The sequence below is a fragment of the Barbatula barbatula genome, assembly GCF_947034865.1.
Source record: "Barbatula barbatula genome assembly, chromosome: 12".
NCBI lineage: Eukaryota > Metazoa > Chordata > Actinopteri > Cypriniformes > Nemacheilidae > Barbatula > Barbatula barbatula.
In genome coordinates this window covers 7,373,644-7,392,294 of record NC_136775.1, presented here as the reverse complement: position 1 = coordinate 7,392,294, position 18,651 = coordinate 7,373,644, and the positions used below count along the sequence as shown (strand labels likewise).

The window sequence follows — 18,651 nt, the reverse complement described above, 5'->3', positions numbered from 1 at the left end:
ATAGTGTACGCTCTTTATACACATCTGAAGACATAGCTATGTATATTATATTGCAATTTCTATCAATAGATCATCCCAAAAATTACACACTGGACCTTTAAGTATTGTGTTTACAAATAGTCAATTGCATGTCAACTCATACATGAAGCTGTGGAAATAACCTGATATTTTATTATATAGAAACATTTGTGACTATTAATCCAAATAAAGACAACATGTTGGGAGCATGTTTATTTAGAGCATGTACACTTTTACTTTGTGAAAAGAACATGGTATTGAATAAGCATTTCTGCAAAAGAAAACCATACCAGCCTTTTCACTTGGAAAAATTAAAACAATGCAAAGAAAAAATGCTTTAAATGCTCAGAAATGAGCTCCGAAGTGTAATAAATATTTGGCCTGGACATACTGTACAGCCTGAGTATTGAAAAATGCTCCAAGCTGGTGTGGATCCATTGGGTTCAAAGTAATCTCCTAACTATAAACAAAAAGAAATTGCCTCATTTCGCTGACTATGGTATTTCTTTTTTAAACACACAAGCTGTTTCATGCACAGAGTCAGACAATATGCCAGTGGACAATCTGGATACCTAACCTAAACTTTGCAAAAAAGATGCTTTCAGCATAAACAACAAACAAAAAGGTGATTTCATCTAGTTTATCTGAATGTAACTTTCATTCAGTAATCAGAACATTATGTCAAAACATGAAAAAAATGGTGAAATAAAGGCTGCTCTTAAGCACGTCTAAAGTACACAAAACTGCGGGAAACCTAAGCAACACTCAGGTTAACTTGAGCAAAACACAAGCATCCCAATTCGCATCCCAATTCGCCTAATTATACTATGCCCTTAAAGTATGTACTGCTTTTGTTATGGGAAATTATAAACATTTTAGTCCAACGCACATAAAATACTAACTGTATGCACGCACTGGGACATACTTAAGAAAATCGGAAGTGGATGTAAAATAAAAGGACCACAAAATAAAATGAACCTTTAGTGAGGGACCCCCATTTTGAAATACATAGCTATTTTAATGTGTAAAGAAACATTTCAACTTGGTTAGATAAATATGATTTTATAAAAGACAATATATTGATTCTAAACCTAAATTGTTTGCTTTGACTTGGAGAGCAAAAAAATATAACTAGAAAGATATAAATATGAACATTCTGGAATCTGTGTAGCAAAAAAGCAGATAAACACTTGAAAAAATCCTATGGTTCAGGAGACTTTTAAATGTTTGTTAAGTATTTGAATTTGTGAGGACCCCTTGCAACCTTTTGGAGGCCCCCTGGGGGTCCCCGGACCCTAGTTCGAAAAACCCTGGCCTAGACGACACTGTGATCCTTAACTGTCACGAACATTAAATACAGCTCTTCCTTGCATTTAAGTATACATTCATTATTTCGTATCTAATGTTTTCTGTATAGTTACGTTAATTGATTTAGCGAAGCATCTTTTATTTAATTTCATTAATGCAGTGTAGCGTCACTAAAATCTCGCCCTCTCGTCGCGAGTTGTGGGTAATATCAGCCGTTAAGTGTCTACGGATTCACACTTTTCACCGGAAACAGTAGACCCTCCGGGTATACTTTGAGATATTCATTTCAGCATACTATGATTTGGGACATACTCATTCTATTTTAGAATACCATTTAGGATGGAAAGTATGCGAATTAGCACGCATATTTCACTGCAAAATCTGCAAATCCGCAAAAGGGATTTCATTCAACAACTCCCTTCTCCAAGTGTCCTGAGATGACTGTCAAATCCTCAAACTGCTGTTCAGTGAATAATTCAGTGTTCCAGGTGCCCGATAATTTTCTGTCCCGTTTGACTGGTGGCCAGATTGTACGGTAAGACCTCACTAAGATTTTGACTAAAAGCCAAAGGCAGACTGTGTGATGTCAAGACTGGAACACCAACTTGAAGTTTAAGGTCACAATTCTGACATTTATTTACATGAAAATAAAAACACAATTTCGCATTGTAGATTCTTCGCTTTGTGTCTATATTCTGTACGTAATATGTGTATCTTTGTCTTATGTATTTATTGCATATTATCGTATTTTCACCCACCACTACATTTCTGTGTTTTGGTGGTGTGACAATAAAGGTGAGATACACTTTGTGTCAAATAAACATGTCTCTGAATAAAAAATGTCTACTTGTTTAAAAAACAAAGCAGTGTTATCACTTCAAACTAACTTCTCTCTTACAGAGACATACATTGCAATGCTCCTTTTGGTTGTGCATTAGATACGTACGTTGTACTGTACATGTCTGACACAGAACCGGATCACATCAGATGTTTACAATCCCTAATCGATACAAGACTGCCTTGAAAATCTCTGAAAATAATATCTGAATTTCACAAATGGCAAAATCTTGGCAATAAAATACACAGTGCGCATCAGAGTTAGATTTCATTACTTGGTGTTCACCAAGGAAACAGCGAGGAGAATAAACTTGAAATAACTTGACAGATTCTTGACTGAGTTTGTTTCCCAAACATCTGCTGCTGGCTGAGTGATGCGCAACAATATAATGAGCTTTCTCAGAGCAGAGGTAAGCATTGCTTACAGACTGCTTTATTTTTTATCAACAGCAAGCAATTATCTAAGCTTTAACAACAACATTTACAGCTACATCGTTATTCATGACTACGGTATATATTTGCCTTCGTCAAATGACAGGACAGAAGCACACATTTACAATAAACAAATTTGATCTGCAGGTTATTGCTTTGTAAGGGGCATGCAGGAGCATTATAGAATTAAACTGCACGTTTGTTGGCATTTACATTTGTATTATTATTAAAGATATGAACGAGCCAACACAAAGCCATTAATAAAGAGAGAGTGAGAGAGAAATCTAGACAGGAGACAATGTTGTTATCTCTCTGTAATGGATGTCTGTTCATACGTCCAAGATCAGTACGATGCGGCTTAATGATCCCTGACACGCTATTGATGTGCCTCTTAAACAGGCCGATTAAGAGAGTTTCGGATGGGGAGAGCGCAGTGTGAATTATTCATGTGCAATCCGTTGAACTGGGACTACCATTACGACATTTATAACCAGACTTCAGGAAGTCGTCACACATATTCGAACACACAGGTGCACACACACAAACACTACCGTTCAAGTTTAACATAACTTATTTATTCCTTATTAAAAGAATCTACTGTGTAAAATAATAACAGACTAGCAAAACGTGATGATAAGAATGTTGTGACTAAAGAAAACTATAAATAAATCAAAGTTATCCACAGCGACTTACTAGTTGGAGAGCATATAAACATTTTGTCAACACGTGAACAGTACCGTTAGTTTACAAGGCCATGGCCTAGGAGACTAGGAGAATAACAGCTGGAATAAGCAAAGGAGAGAACGAATAGACCGTTATTTGTTAGTCAAATAAATGCATAACAGGTATGTTTTGAGGTTTTTTTTAAGTTGTGAAGGATGCTGCCGTTCGGGTGGAGGCTGGTAGTTCATTCCACCACAGGGTAACTGAATGAGTAAAGTTTTTACTCATTCAACCAGGCGTCACTCATTTTCAGATCAAAATTGACAGGAGGGGATGTAGATCTGGAGCAGCGAGTTAAGGTAAAGGGGGAAATTTGGAGTTATCGTTCTGAAGCCCAGTGTCAGCTATTTAAACTTGATGCGGACGGCAAACGGCAGCCAGTGAAGTGAAATCAGGAGAGGTGTTGCATGGGTTCTTTTGAGGCTGATTGAAAGCTCTACGTGCAGCTGCATTCTGGATCATATGCAAGGTCTTGACTGCATTGGTTGGAAAGGCGGCCAGTAGAGAATTACAGTAGTCCAGTTCTTGATATGACGAACTTGGACTAGCATCTGAGGCATGCTCCGCCAGGAATGGCCCTAATTTCCTGATGTTGTAGTATGTTATAGAGTGATTTTATATAGTAGTGTCTTCAAAGCAACCATTCGTCTTGAGTTTGCAGAATTGGCATTTTATCAGCCAGTTTCTTCCGGTCTCACCATTACATGCTTTTTAAATCGAAATAAGTCTCAACTTTGGTGGGCGTTTATGGTCTTGTCTTTTCTTTATTTTTAAATCCAAATCATCCATTTCAAAATGTTATTTTTCTACTGAAAAGTTATTACGTTATATTTTTGACTACAAAAATAATTTCAAATAAGCAATTACCTTTTTAAATCAAATCATTTTTAGGATTCCAAAATACATTTCAGTCAAGTGATTCTAAATTTCGGATGGTGTATTCACAGACCCAGTACTCTCAAATTAAAAATTAGATTTTTGTTTTCAGATTTTCTTACTCACGATGACACTCTTCAGAGAAATAACTATAGAAACTATGTAGATATATATAAAACTATATTCTATATAGAACTATAGAGCAGAACTATTTAAAGGATCAGTGACAGGTCGCTACAACAACCAATCAGAAAGCAGACATTCCAATTATTCTCAAAGTGATACTTTACAACACTCTACTTGCATTCTCACACCAACAATGTATCCTTTACAAGTTTCTGGGGAAAAAAGACTGATCACCACTCAGGCCATCACATTTCATTATTTCCACTAAAGTGTAAACGGCAAAAGCAAGCATCACATTTAACACAGCTAATACACAAAACAAAGAATCACACATTGTAACAGTGAAGTGTGATTTATGGTCATGCGTAGGACCAAGGCCGTAGGCTGTGCGGAGCCTGACGTGCACCTCCCCAAAAATGTAACAACGCGTCAACTCGAGGCAGACTGCAAGCGCTGTGATTGGTCTGTTTGAACCCCTCCCTCAGTTATAAAAAAATCTCTGCAATAGTGTCATGTTCACTCGAACTCATTTCCGAATGAATTATCCGAGTAAATTATTTGTTCTTCTATATTTAACATCTCAAGCTGCAACAAAAGTTACTGCTTACTTGCCGCTACGAATGCTTCTCAAACGAGCTGCTTCTTCTTCGGCTATTGTCTTGGTAACACAAGCAACAAGTGCGTGGGCACTGACGCCTAGTGGTCATTGCCTGTCGACACGGACAAAGATGCACAAGTATAAAGGAAAACCGGCACGTTACCTATGGCGTAGAGGAAAACAATCCTTTTGTGTCTATATAATAGTTTTCATTTTTTAATTTCATATCCAAAAAACTCTGTAGTGCTTTGTAACAAACTGCGCTTCACTGACTACAAATCTGACAGAAGAAAAGCTTGCTCCTACTAATGCTCACACTTGCTGTGGGACGGCTTTGTTCAAATCCCTAACCCTGTTTAGTCATTTAGGTTTGATTTCAAGATTTACTGGCACAGTAATCTGATCTGTATCATGAATCACTACAGTAACTCAGTGACCTACCATTGGATATTGAATACTTCACAAAACATAACTTTGCTTGACTGCATGTAATAACACATTCAAAAACTGTCAAGCATTTCTCATTTTCACTGAAGCTTCCAGACATGACAAGTAAAGTTTGTCACATTCTTTTTCGCTGGTTCCCACTGTCCTGGCTGACAACCCAGCTGATCTGATGACAGAAATGTAGACGTGTTAATCATATGTTAATTGTGAGATGCAAGCGGATTGCTCTTTCTAGAAGTTTCCAGCTGAGTCGATCCTATTGGTGTAAAACGTGGGTTCTACAGAAGTAAATGGAAGGTTGTTGAGAGCAGATTTGAGAGGCCAGGTGACTGCTTGTTGAGAACGTTGTAAATAAGACATCCTTGAATCTTATTTTGTCTAATAATAAATAATACTTGCAAAATGACTGACCAGAGGGGCTTTACATAATCATAATAATCCAAATTGAATCCATATTAAAAACGATTAATTGTCTTTATCACGTCAACTGATGGATCCGTTAGAATTGTGCAAATGTTTTATATTTAGTTGAGCAGAATGATGGATAAACGCTCGGTAAGAACTAGTGCCTCTCGTTCCAGCTCTTACACTTGGCAACCTAGCTCTGGTTCCCATGGAGACAGGCCCACAGCTAGCAGCGGCAGATGGAGGGTGAGCTGGAGGTCTAAATTTGTCCCCCAGCATCCTCTCTGAGTATAGTGGCACGCCGCAAGAGGAAGTAGATAAACAGGCTGACCTCCGTCTGCCAGTGGTAGCATCTCGTGACCCCTCATGTCCACTTGCTGGGACCTCAACATGTTCAAAGTGAGGAGGCGGTGCTACCGGCCCACGCCACCACCAGGCCCCTCCTGAATGTCACGCGGCAGGAGTGAGAGGCACACCTCACCATCCCACCTGTGCTAGCAAAAACATCAACACTCATCGGAGATCATGGGGGAAAGATGTCACGACCCCTCTGAACCGTGCTGGTTACCATCCCTGTGCAACATAGGACACATCCTCCTGTTTTGATGGAATAATCACTTGTTCAACATGCATGCCAGCTACAAAATCAACAATCGGTGAGCAGAAAAATGTTTTAAATTCCACTTGAATACACAGTTTGATATTTTTTTTGACTAGTGTAACAGTTTGACTATGTTCAAAAAGCAACATGCCTATACATGACATGATATTTGTAGAACACAAAAGAAAATATTTTGAAGAATGTTGGTAACCAAATAACGATAGTACCTATTGACTTCTATTGTATAGACACAAAACCAATGCAAGTCAACCGCCGTTGTTCAGTTACCAACATTCTTCTTTCGTGTTCTGCAGAAGAAAGAGAGTCATAAAGGTTTGAAATGTCAAGTGGGTGAGTAAATGATGACGGGATTTACATTTTTGGGTGAACTTTCTCTTTAAAGTAAAATCTTGGCTATTTTGTCAAATAATAAATGGGACTGGGGTTACCAAGCTCCCAAAACGATTAATATGCTATATACGGTGCTAATTTTGAATGATCCATTGGAATGGATCCTAACGCTGGGGTTTTTAAACATTTACCTATATTTAACTTAATACTCTGTTGAGAACCCAAGCGCTCATGGGACAAGACATGCAAAAAACCAAGCAAACTGCTAAACTTTGCAACGAAAATCTGCTTTTGAGACATACATTTAAAGATGAAGCTTTTCAACAAAAATTTCACCATGCAAAATGTCCAACAACTTAACCATATCACACTGCCATCGAGCATGAAACAGTAAATCTCCCAAATCAACTAACTAGTTATTGGACAGATAGTGATTTCCTTAAAGCGAGCTGCTGAATATCACCACTCAGGACTTCCATAGTAACCTTACACAAAGAAAGACGAGAGTTTCATTCATTGACATTCACAGAAAAACAAGTGGAACGGCCCCTCTTCCAAACCACCCACAGCATCATGCTCACGGGGCCGTCAATCACGTCACCCTCTGGCTCTCAGACCACAGTGCTGATAGGAAACATCCGCCCACATCAGGAAGTGAATCAGGCAGTGCCTCTAACGCCGAGCGACGGTGAATCAGATGCCCCGCAGAACTCTAATGAGCGTACGGACCAACCCACACAGCCGTCTCCGAGCGCTCTGATATGATTAGTCATACTCCAGCTGCATTTCTGAGCTTCCTTAGTTTCTCGTTACTGTCACCTCTGAGGTCTCTCCAGCCTTTAACCTTCTGAAAACAAAGCACCGTTAATGAGGAAGCCCATCTCTGGGCTTTTTTTCAAGTGCACTTTACCTGCATTTCACATCTTCATTCTGTTGGAAAGATTCTAAGATGTGAATAACAGTAAAAGACTCAGCAAAGACTTCTGGTGCATCAGATTGCACACACAGGCACTGGAAGTACAGGTGGTTAAGATCATATAGACGGTTTCATTGGATGCACACGCTGGCCGAAGTTAAAGCAACACTTTGTAGTTTTTCGAAGGGATGTCTTCCGCACAAAAACACACACAATCACTCTTGTGTACATGACTAGGAAGTCACTCACTCAAAATACTGTAAAATGATTCAAATACTCACTCTCTAAGCTGATCTCCTCATTTTCAATGTCTAGTAATTCCAGTTAGCTCTCGTCCTCCAAACAGAACAGAACACCACGTACAATCAGAAAGGGAAGCAGCACCACGGCTGTTACCTGAGGAGGTCTGTCACCTCACACAGCTAAAGCATGAATGAAAGCCACCGAACGACACGGCGGATACCAGTGTTTGTGTGGGTGTACTTCTGTGAAGTGTGTGAGAGGGGAGGAGGGGAGAGAGAACGGAGGGGGACTGAGAAGAGTAAGAAATCGAGGGGGCGTAAGAGCGACGTAGAGACACACGGCAGGAATGAGGTGGAGTAAAAGGGAGTGTGAATGAAAACGGTCACAGAGATTGAGTAACAGAGATATGCTCCATGCGAGAGGACAACAAGAAGGGGCTTTATAGCTGCGATCACCAACTGATGCATCATAAGCAACGTACTACAGCTACGGAGACTGCAACCAACCTATGTGTTGGATAAGGACTTGCAATACATACGTTTTTTTATTTACATTTGGTCCCCATCTTGAATATGTTGTTACATAATTTTTTCAGAATCCGCTAAATCATGAAACAAACACGCATCTTGGCACTAAAACAAGAAAAAATGTGTTATATAATTCTACATATAAAAGAATATATAAGTGTGTACACTTGCTTGCTTAGCTTATGTATACTGAATGTCCCATTTTTACCGTCTTCTGCTATTCCAAATAAAAGCACAGCTCCATGTTTGGTTGATGACATCATGATGATCTGGGTGTGGCTCTACTATTCAAGCGTGAATAAAGATATATGTCTGTGAATGTATGCAAATATCTTTAACATTATGAAAAAAAAAATCACGACACAAAATATTTCGTTCATTGTTGCTGGATAGAGGCAAAAATAAAAGTGAGGAACTTTGGAAAGGGGGGTTGACCATCTGATTTGATGCAATCTATAAATCCCTACTATCAAGTTTCAAGTTTAATTGGTTTCTAAAGCACATTAAAAACAACCGCAGTGTTAAACACAGACAATTTTGAGGCCATCTTCACTGACACTGGTAATGCATTTCACAGTTTAGGGCAGCTCTCCGGTGTGCTTCAGTCTTACTCTAGGGACTGGCAACAACATAAGGTCACCAGACCTCAGAGACTTGGAGCATGGGGTTGTATTAAATCAGATAGATAAGATGGGGCTAGGCCGTTTAAGGTTGTATAGGCAAGCACTTATTTTCAAATCAAATGTATATTCTACAAACTAAAACTAATGAGCTCCAAGTAGTCCATACAACTTCATGCACACACAGTATATGCAGGAATGTATCACAAGAGCTTCTCTGTGTGAATGGAGGTCAGAATTATGGCAAATTCCTCCAGGGCTTCGACTCACAAACGTTCCTGCTACACAAACAGATAACTGTGATGCAGCATAGAGTGGTGATGAACAAACATTCCAAATGGGGCTTTCCCAGTTAACGGAAGACATGGGCACGGAGTATTTTTATTTCCTCATGACGTCACCAGCATTCAAAACACCCTAGGGGTTTCAGCAGTACAATTTTTGAACAATTTCAGAACATTTTTGGTTTCCAATTATTATTTAAGCTCCAGTAGAAAGCAAAGATATTTACATAAAAAGAGCTTACTAAAGCTAAAAACATTCTGAACCACACGAAGTTGGTTTGTTGGTCTGAGAGGCAGCTTTTAAAGGTCCAGTGTCCTCCCCTTCGAAGGACTACGGGGGCTGTAGGACTAAGATGTCGAAACGTTTTTGATTCTTTGTCGAAGGAGAAAATGTATTTACGAAACACGCTCTGTCGACCAGTTTGTCCTTAAAGGGCTACTGTAGAAACAACTTGCCGAATTCCATGTAAGGGGACCTACGGTGTGTGTAGAAAAGCATAACGCTTCATCACTCGTCAAGGCCAGCAGACAAAGTTTATAGAAAAGCTAAAGCCCACAGAGAATCCATACACTCCTCATTCCCCTTCTTCCATTCCTACGCACTTCCAAGGCTTTACAACTATTAAACATCTCTGGATCTTATTGACTCTCTTTACTCCGACATACACATTTGGCTCTAATCTAAAAGAATTTACACTGCATTCAATGTATACATTTAATTTACCCCTCCATACATTCCCTTGGGATTTCAAACCCATGACCTTAGCATTGTTCCCCCCGTACATCTTTATTTTATCAAAATCATCCCAAATGATGTTGTGACCTTCAGCATTATGTTTGCCAGCTCTGAGGGTGTGAGCGTATTGTGTCTGGCTGAATGTGATCTTTGTGGTGATGGTCTTCAGGCATTGCCCATACTGTAGCGATCTGTGAGGGGAACTCACATTTCCGTCATCTCTTTGTCTTCTGTTTTTCCAACAAGACAACGGAGGCTCTGTGAATCTGATCAACGGGCAGAATGCAGAACAAAAACAGCCATGACAGATTGCCCTGTTAGAAAAAAATCTCCATCGCATCAGCATTTGATGAGAACACCATCCTTTTATCTCAATTTAACATTAAATAGTTAAAAAGGTATGAATTTAAGCTAGACCAATCAAATCCATTTAAAAATCACGAAAGCTAAATATATTGTGATTTTATGTAAATTTATAAGGTCAGTACTCTTTATAAAAAGGGATAATTCATCATCAATTGACAATTCTGTCACCATTGACACTCACTGTATTTCAAACCTGTCTGACTCTCTTTCTTCCGCAGAACACAAAGGAGATATTTTGAAGAATGTTGGTAACCGAACAACTGTGGAACCTTGGAATTGTGGACTTGCACTGGTTTTGTGTCCATACAATAGAAGTCAATGGATACTGACATTGTTGGGTTACCAGCGTTCTTCAAAATATCTTTTTTTGTGTTGTTTCTTTTGTGCAAAAGAAAGAGAGTGAGTGAATGTTTGTGTGAACTATCACTTAAAGTATTGCACTTTGTTTAATGTTATTCTTAATCAGACACTTCTGCATCCAATATTTCATCTCTTGATATTGAGCTACAGGAAATGAAACAGCAGCATAAACAAGGAAGGTCACAGGACACGTCATCACAGAGAAGCACATCACCTTGACCCAAACCCTGAGAGACAACAGTGCCACATTTCAAGCAGATGAGATCAGCCTCAGTGTCACCTATTCAAACCTTTTAAGTTCCCACTTCACTTAAAGTGGGTCCTTTAAAGGACGTGGATGCTCCTTACATCTGTGTCATTAGACAGATACTCATTTGAAGAGTTTTTAAAGGGCTGAAAATTCTTGAACTAAAAATGTCAGCACCATGGAAAAAGTTCTGCTGTAGTTGGAGTGATGAAGGCTTGTTTGTAGAGCCAGAGCGATATACAGTAGAAGGCCTATTTCTCCTCTCCTGTCACTTCCCAGTTTCTCACCAGAAGAGACATTGTTGAAGGTGGGGGACGGATAGTCAAAAATAGCCTGTTCGCACACGAATTAAAACAGCCACACATGAAAAAATGCGCGACACTCCCTCACACCCATGATGGCAAATAAAAACTAGAGTAGTATGGTAGTCTGCTTTACAATAAGCCTCCACAGAGGCCCTTGTGGTGCCCGTACTTGTGCCCGTGGTCCCTTGTGTTACTGCACACTGTTATCTTTTATACACTTACTTCTTTCGTCCTTCATAACAGTTTACCTGTCAGGGTTACAGACCTGAATGTAAAATAAGTTCTTACCAGATGGGCAAGAGACACAGTGTATACATAAGCTTTGTGAGGCACACTTGTGTTGTTTGGCATAATCCTGGACTGTATTTAAACCAAATTAGCGGTTTCGGACTTTGCAGACACACAGTGTATTTTTGCATGGCCGGCCACAAAATGAAGACCTATAAAAATGGCGAAGGTAAAAATGGATATGCTTGTGAAAATATTTGCATAGGGAAGTGTCAAACAACCAACAGGGTTTACGAGGAATCCATTTTTAGGGCATGTGCAGACATTTTTCAAGATCATTTAAATAATGAACCAGACAATAAAGAAAAATTACAAGCTGCCATTGATTTGGTATGAATTGTTTTTATTATCCAAACGTTTTTTTGCACAGACTTAATCCCTGAAGTAGTTCACCCAAAAATGAAGAATCTTACATAATTTACTCACAACACAAATCCATTGCTAGCCATTGACTTCCATTGTATGTAGACAAAACCAATGACAAGTCAATGAGTACCAACGTTTCTTATTCCCGAGATTGTTCCAAATATTTTTTTGTGTGTAACAAAACGTACATATGTGTAAATGTAAAAAAGAATTCGCAAAGTACATAATCACTAAATCAGGTGTTGTTTGGTGCCCATCGGAATATAAGAAGACAGATCTTATTTTTAACCCAGTTGAAGCTAGACTTGATTTTTTTGTTCTTTGGACTTCACGACCTTTTTTTCAACCTCACGTTCTGCCTCCGTGACCACTTCCTGCTCTTGTCAGTAATGTCTCAGCAAGTTAAAGAGTGTGGAAGAATGTGTGTATTGTGGTTTCTCGATGCTCGCAGTATTGTCACCCACGCAATGACGAGTGAAACTTGTCAGCCTTCAAATGAGTGGGTGGCTTCTAAAAGTGTGACTTCCTCTTTCTATTTTTATCGTTTGTATTCTCTTCCCATGACATGTCAAACTTCTATCTCTTACCCTCTCTCTCGTCACTCATTTTTATTTTCAACCAAAAAGAATTGAGATTCTGATTGTTGCCATGGCATCTAGAACTTTCAGTCAGAACAGGCCTTTTAACGTCAACAGAAATGTAAGGTTATTACCAAAATAGTTTTTTGCATGTTCATTTGGTAAAGACTTCTAGGGCACAGACAAACTGATAAAATACACACTTTGTATGCAATGCAAGTCAAGTCAAATGCATGATTGCATTTGCCAATGCCAAATGCATACATGTAATGTAAATGATAGGGGTGGATGCACGGGTGCTGCATTACACAAGAGAACACACAAGAGGTTTCCTCCTACATCGCATGCTTCTGAGATGTTCAGATAGTAGCATTGGCCTGTGTCATTTAAACAGTCTGGACTCATTTGTACATTAAAATCTGAATCATTTTTCTGTATACACATGAATGGCCTTTCTTCTAGCACATACAGTTAATCTGGATAAAGTGAGAGAACTGTGCCTTAATGCAATGTAGACCATTCACAGAATCAGGACTGCTCTGGTCATACATAATCAGATCACATCCCAAGCCAGATAGCCGGCTTATTGATCACTCATAACGCAGAAAGGACTAACATGAAGCAGTTCATCAGAATCTCATTCACATCAGGCCAAGAGCGTGGTAGGACGTGTAAAGTAGCGCTCATCTATGCGTCTGCAAAACTTCATTAAGACATCAATGATATCCCCTCGAACCATTGTCCGTGTTTCAAGATGTGACGCGTCACTGGAACGCAAAACAAAAGCATTTTGCGAGACTGATTTGGAACCACTTTCTAACTTTGCAGAGGACATATCGAAAACTTTGGAACACACAGACAGCCAAGGACAAGGCATATGCACTTACTTTTTGACATCAACACACACACTTCTAATGACATGTCACAAAGTTCTTTATCCAGGACAAGCAGATGATCAACAAATTATGTCCCATTATATGCAAGCCCTAGAAAAGCAGAGCTTCAACACAAACACATTGTGTGATGCTGCTACAGCAAGATTAGAGGAGCTTAACACAATTGATCAAAGTAGGATATGTTTCCGGATCAATATCCTTGTTGCTCGTGTAATAACATACACAACTAATCAGATTGTAGGGTTATGTTTTGGGTTAGGCTTAGAGCTGGGAGCTTGAACAAAAGTCAAGAGTCAAAAGTGGTTCACCAATGAGTTTTTCAATGGCTAATACATAGGGGTGGCTCAATGTACCGATATGGCCATTAACCATGATATAAATAATCATGACTACCAATACCGTGTTAATTCTACCTACGCACATGATAATATCATAAATACTTCAACGCCTGTTTAAAGTTTGGCCTTAAGAACCACAATGGTAACAAACTCCCGTTCAAATCCATAATGAACTCGAATGATCGTTTTACCTGACAATTTCACTGTATCAGTTACAGTATATAAGCTTACAGTAATGGCTAACAGTAATGGATCACATTTTTATACATTATAGAATATATTTAATGTTTAAGATACATTTTATTGTTAAAATATTATATTTTACTAATCCACTGTATATTACTCGTTAATTCCCCAAAACATTTGCGTTGGTCAAGCACATTTGCTTTGGGTGAATACAACCCGGAAGAGCTTTAGCACCCTAAGATTTAACCGGAAATATGTAGACTGCGATGTGCATAGAGTCTATTGAACGTTATGTTTTTATTATCTTAGAATGAGCTATTTAACACAATATCAATAATCATGGTTTTTAATATCACAGTTATTGTGAATACCAGTGTTTTCTCTCCTTTCTAATATTTAAAAAAAGAAAGAAAAAAAAACTAATCTGCAAGTCGTTTCGCATAAAAGCGTCTGCTAAATGTAAATGTGTTTTGTGACACGCCTATAACAGTTTCTACACTGGCCATTAAAAAACTCATACTGGTCAACCACTCTTCCCTTAACCAGCCTTTCATCCTCTTGCCCGCACAACTGTTTGTTCGCATTACGAATGGTCTAAACATATTTCCCATTAATCTGTCATTCCTAGAGGGTCATTTATGTGTTTGTGTTTATCAGGCACACATAAACAGTCTGCGGGATAGCATCATCTTGTCAAGCCTACCTCATCAGCAGACATCTACAGTTGTGCACCATCTGTTCTCTCATTAAGCGTCGCTCAGGATTCTCATTGGACTTCAAATCACAAACTGTACGTTACGGCGATAATATAAGTGCAGAATTGACCCTTTGTTAAACCCTGGCTGGCCCCCTTCGTTCCTTTTGCCATGTCCGACAAGCTTTTAGTATCAGCCATGCGCTTCCAGTGTAAATTTTTGTAATTTCCAGAATTTCTGGAAAAATTACAGAATGGTCTCCAATATGCATACATTTACGGGATACATTCAGGATTTGAGATAACTGTAACAATATTTATACCTACAGTGTCTATTTGCGTCCACACCAGCAGACGATGAAATAACGTTATTCTAAACCTGCGCGATGCAGTACGCTACTACTGTCACACAAATGGATGCATAGCAAACATAAAAGTGGGGTGAGTGTTTATATTTTTTACTCCAAAATTTGAAGTAATGACAATTTTAGAGAGAGAGAGAGAGTAACTTTGACTTTTGGTCGGCTGTGTTCCTTCTTTGTGGAAACGAAAGTAAACTTTTAAACCTTTTAATTCAGTTCAGAATCAGTCAATCAAACTGCTTGCGAAGGGTTCATTGCATTTAGTTTAATCTATGCAGCACCACTGCAGGTTGATCACTGCATCCCATCCTTGCAAATAAGTATTTTCCTACTTAATATTTTGTAAATATACTTAAAAGTTAATACATTAAGTTAAAGGGATAGTTTACCCCAAATTAAAATTCTGCCATGAATTCCTTTCTAGTTGTTCCAAACCTGTACAAATTTCTTTATTTGGTTGAACACAGAAAGATATTTGGACGTATCCTTGTAACCAAACAGTTCTTGAACCCCATTGACTACCATAGTAGGGAAAATTATAAGCACTGTTTGCCATCCTACATTCTTCAAAATATCTTCTTTTGTGTTCAACAGAACAAATTTCTTTTACCTACCTTTGGCAGTCAATTGTATCCAAAAACTGTATGGTTATAAGAATTCTTCCAAATACCATCTCTGTGTTTATCAGAACAACTAACAAGGTGAGTAAGGTGAGTAAACGACAGAATTTCTATTTTGGGGTGAACTGTCCCCTGAAGATATTACTGAACAACAACTTGCAAGTTAACTGCACATTTATGCCCAAGAATGTAAAAGCACAGAAGAACCACAGACATTAACAAGTTAAATGGAGGGAAAACACTCATTTGCCCATAGGAAACGCTTAATTAGTTTTCAATAAGGGTGCGATGCTCGGGAGTCTGTGACTTGTTGGTAATTTCTCTCATACAAATGGGCTAAATGTAATGGGGCTTAATTCACAGTTAGCCGTTTCTCAGACACACATTAAGCCAGAATGGGTGACTTTGCATTCTGCGGTTTATGTTCCTGTATGCGGGTTGTCCTCAGGACTCTCCCCTGACATTAAGGCTCTATTTCTATCCTCTCTCACTCAGGTCTCCTGGCTCGCTATGCGAGCCCTCTGAGGGAGAAACACAGGAGATTTACTGTTCAAGATCTCCACTACAGGTCTCGGTAGGGAGCACAGCGCTGGCAAACACATACACCTGCACACGCAGACAAACAAGTTCTATTTTAAAAAGATAGAGGTCGGTTGGTGTGTGGCTGCGGTATGAAAAAAGAAGGAAAGCAGATTCATTTACTAGCAGTAATAGAATCTAATCCTTTATTTTAGAATGAAAACATGATAAACAGGAAATTACAGTTAGGCCAATAACCTAATGCGAATAAGAGTATGGCATTTTTTCCATTTTCATGAAATATAAACCATTATAAAATTGATTTATCATTTATTCACCCTCATGTCATTCAAAACCTGACTCTTTCTGGAACACGAAAGAAGATAATTGAGAAATGTCTCTAAGGCATTTTAATCGCTCAAATAATATAATATATATTGATGCATCTAGCTGACACTTTCTACATTTTATAAAATCACAACAAAATGTCAACATGATATCACAAACCACTCTCTCATATTACTTCCTTTTGGGGTCTCAGAGACCCCAGATCTAAGACATAAATAAATGCAATAAATGTTGCATGGTAAGACTGCTAATGTTCAAGTCCAGTTCTGTCAGTGAATTGTTTATATAGATGTGTAAAGTAGTATTTTTCTATCTGACCACAAGTAATGTAACTAGAAGGGATAACTGCCACATTTCTAAAAGTCCCACTGCATTCCATAAATATATCACTTAAAACTCATCTTTAAGCATTAAAATAGTTGTTTTTCTTGTGATAATTTCTACATGCCTTAAAATTATTACTACTGGTTATAGGTGATTTTCAGAACAGTTGGACTTTAAAGTCACCATTATTATTTTTTGGGGGTTACTATGAACATATTAGCCTTGAAGATATGTCTTTTTTAAATGAGTGAAATGTAATATTTTTGGAGCACTGTAGTTTATATATTAGCAAACAAAGCCTTACGTCTGCCAAAACAGATTCAAGAATTTTATGATGTCATTCCTCACTTTAGCTTCTTATCAGATTCAGGGCTGTGAGGTCATCTAAATTCTATTGACTATTAAAGGAGGAGCAGCTGCTCAACATGTCCTGCCGTAACCTTCTGTTTCAGTGGAAAATATAGTTATTACTCCGTTGCATAAAAACAAAGAAAACCCCCAAACAAAATGGATGAATTGTCAATCTAAACAGAACTGTAATACTATCAATGTTACAAGTACCTACAAGTACATACATATTAGATATAATTTCTGAAAAAAGAAAAGGGTATTCATGTCCGACCAGTGCAAATAAAAGACACATGACAGTATGTTCATATGCTATTAGTAAGAAACGGGTCCAGTTTACCTCCACCTATAAAGAAACATTTCTAGTCTTATAGGGTTAAGATGGACTATTGGGATGTGGTCACGCCCAACATTAACTACCGGTTAAAGAGGGTTTTTTATTGGCAGATTGCAGTGTCTTGCACAGACAGGAGGAAGATCCCTCTTACAGTCATTTACGCATGAAATTCATACATCGCCCCACAAGCGTGATCCACTGCACAACCAATGCCTCAGATATGGTCTTTCAAATAATTGCTGACAAAGAAACTCTAGCCTGTATTAGCATACCGTGCCACATGTGTCATAGAGAAGCTGAGGGTTGAGACAGAGGTCACATGACTCCCGTCAGGGGGATTGGCACCACGTTGCCAGCTGTCATCATCTCGTAAAAATCTGTTGAGGGGAAATCCGACCTCGTTTCCACCGCGGCCTCCCGCTCCCAGCAGCTCTCAAACAAAACCCCTAGGATCTCATCTTCCCTCTCACTTTAACTTGGAGCTTGTGGAGGGGGGCGTATGAGTCTCTCTGGTTGATGGCTCAGAGCTGCTGTAGTGTATTGATTTTGTTCTCTCTCTTTTTTTTCTGCGAGTCTATGTGTGTCAACCAATACCAACACAAGCAGTAAGAAGAGACTTGAAAACTGTGTTCCGAGTAGATATTCTCAAGGCCTGCTCATGGAGATCTATCTACTCACAGGATTCAGTCTTTCACTGAAGCAACACAAATTCACATCGTCTAAACACGTTATCAGAATCCAGATTTTGGCTCTGATTACATTGTTTCAGGCCGTGAAAAAGCGTTGTGGACAATATTTGCATGTATTTTAGGCTACTGTTTAACAAACATTTAAGTTACACAGCTACAGGACATTACAAGTGCTAAATGGAATTATTTCCGGGCCAAATGTAAAAATAAACGAATGAAACGAGACGAGAATCAATTAATGGTCCGCATGAAACTCAACGCGGGACCCCTGATCAGGTTTACATCAACTTTTCAGACACAGACACATCAACCAACACAGGTCTCAACAAAAACACCTGGGACTCATGATACACCATCTGTGGATGAATGACTAAGTGCTGAGTAGTCAGACGTGGACTCATGTGACCCTGGACCACAAAACCAGTCATAAGC

The 18,651-nt window shown here is 38.8% G+C and overlaps 1 protein-coding gene across 1 annotated transcript in view; it reads right to left on the bottom strand.

Moving 5' to 3' along the window:
- Positions 1-18,651, bottom strand: part of hivep3b (HIVEP zinc finger 3b) — a 54,532-nt gene that overhangs the window by 12,541 nt on the left and 23,340 nt on the right. The gene's annotated exons all lie outside the window — the stretch shown is intronic.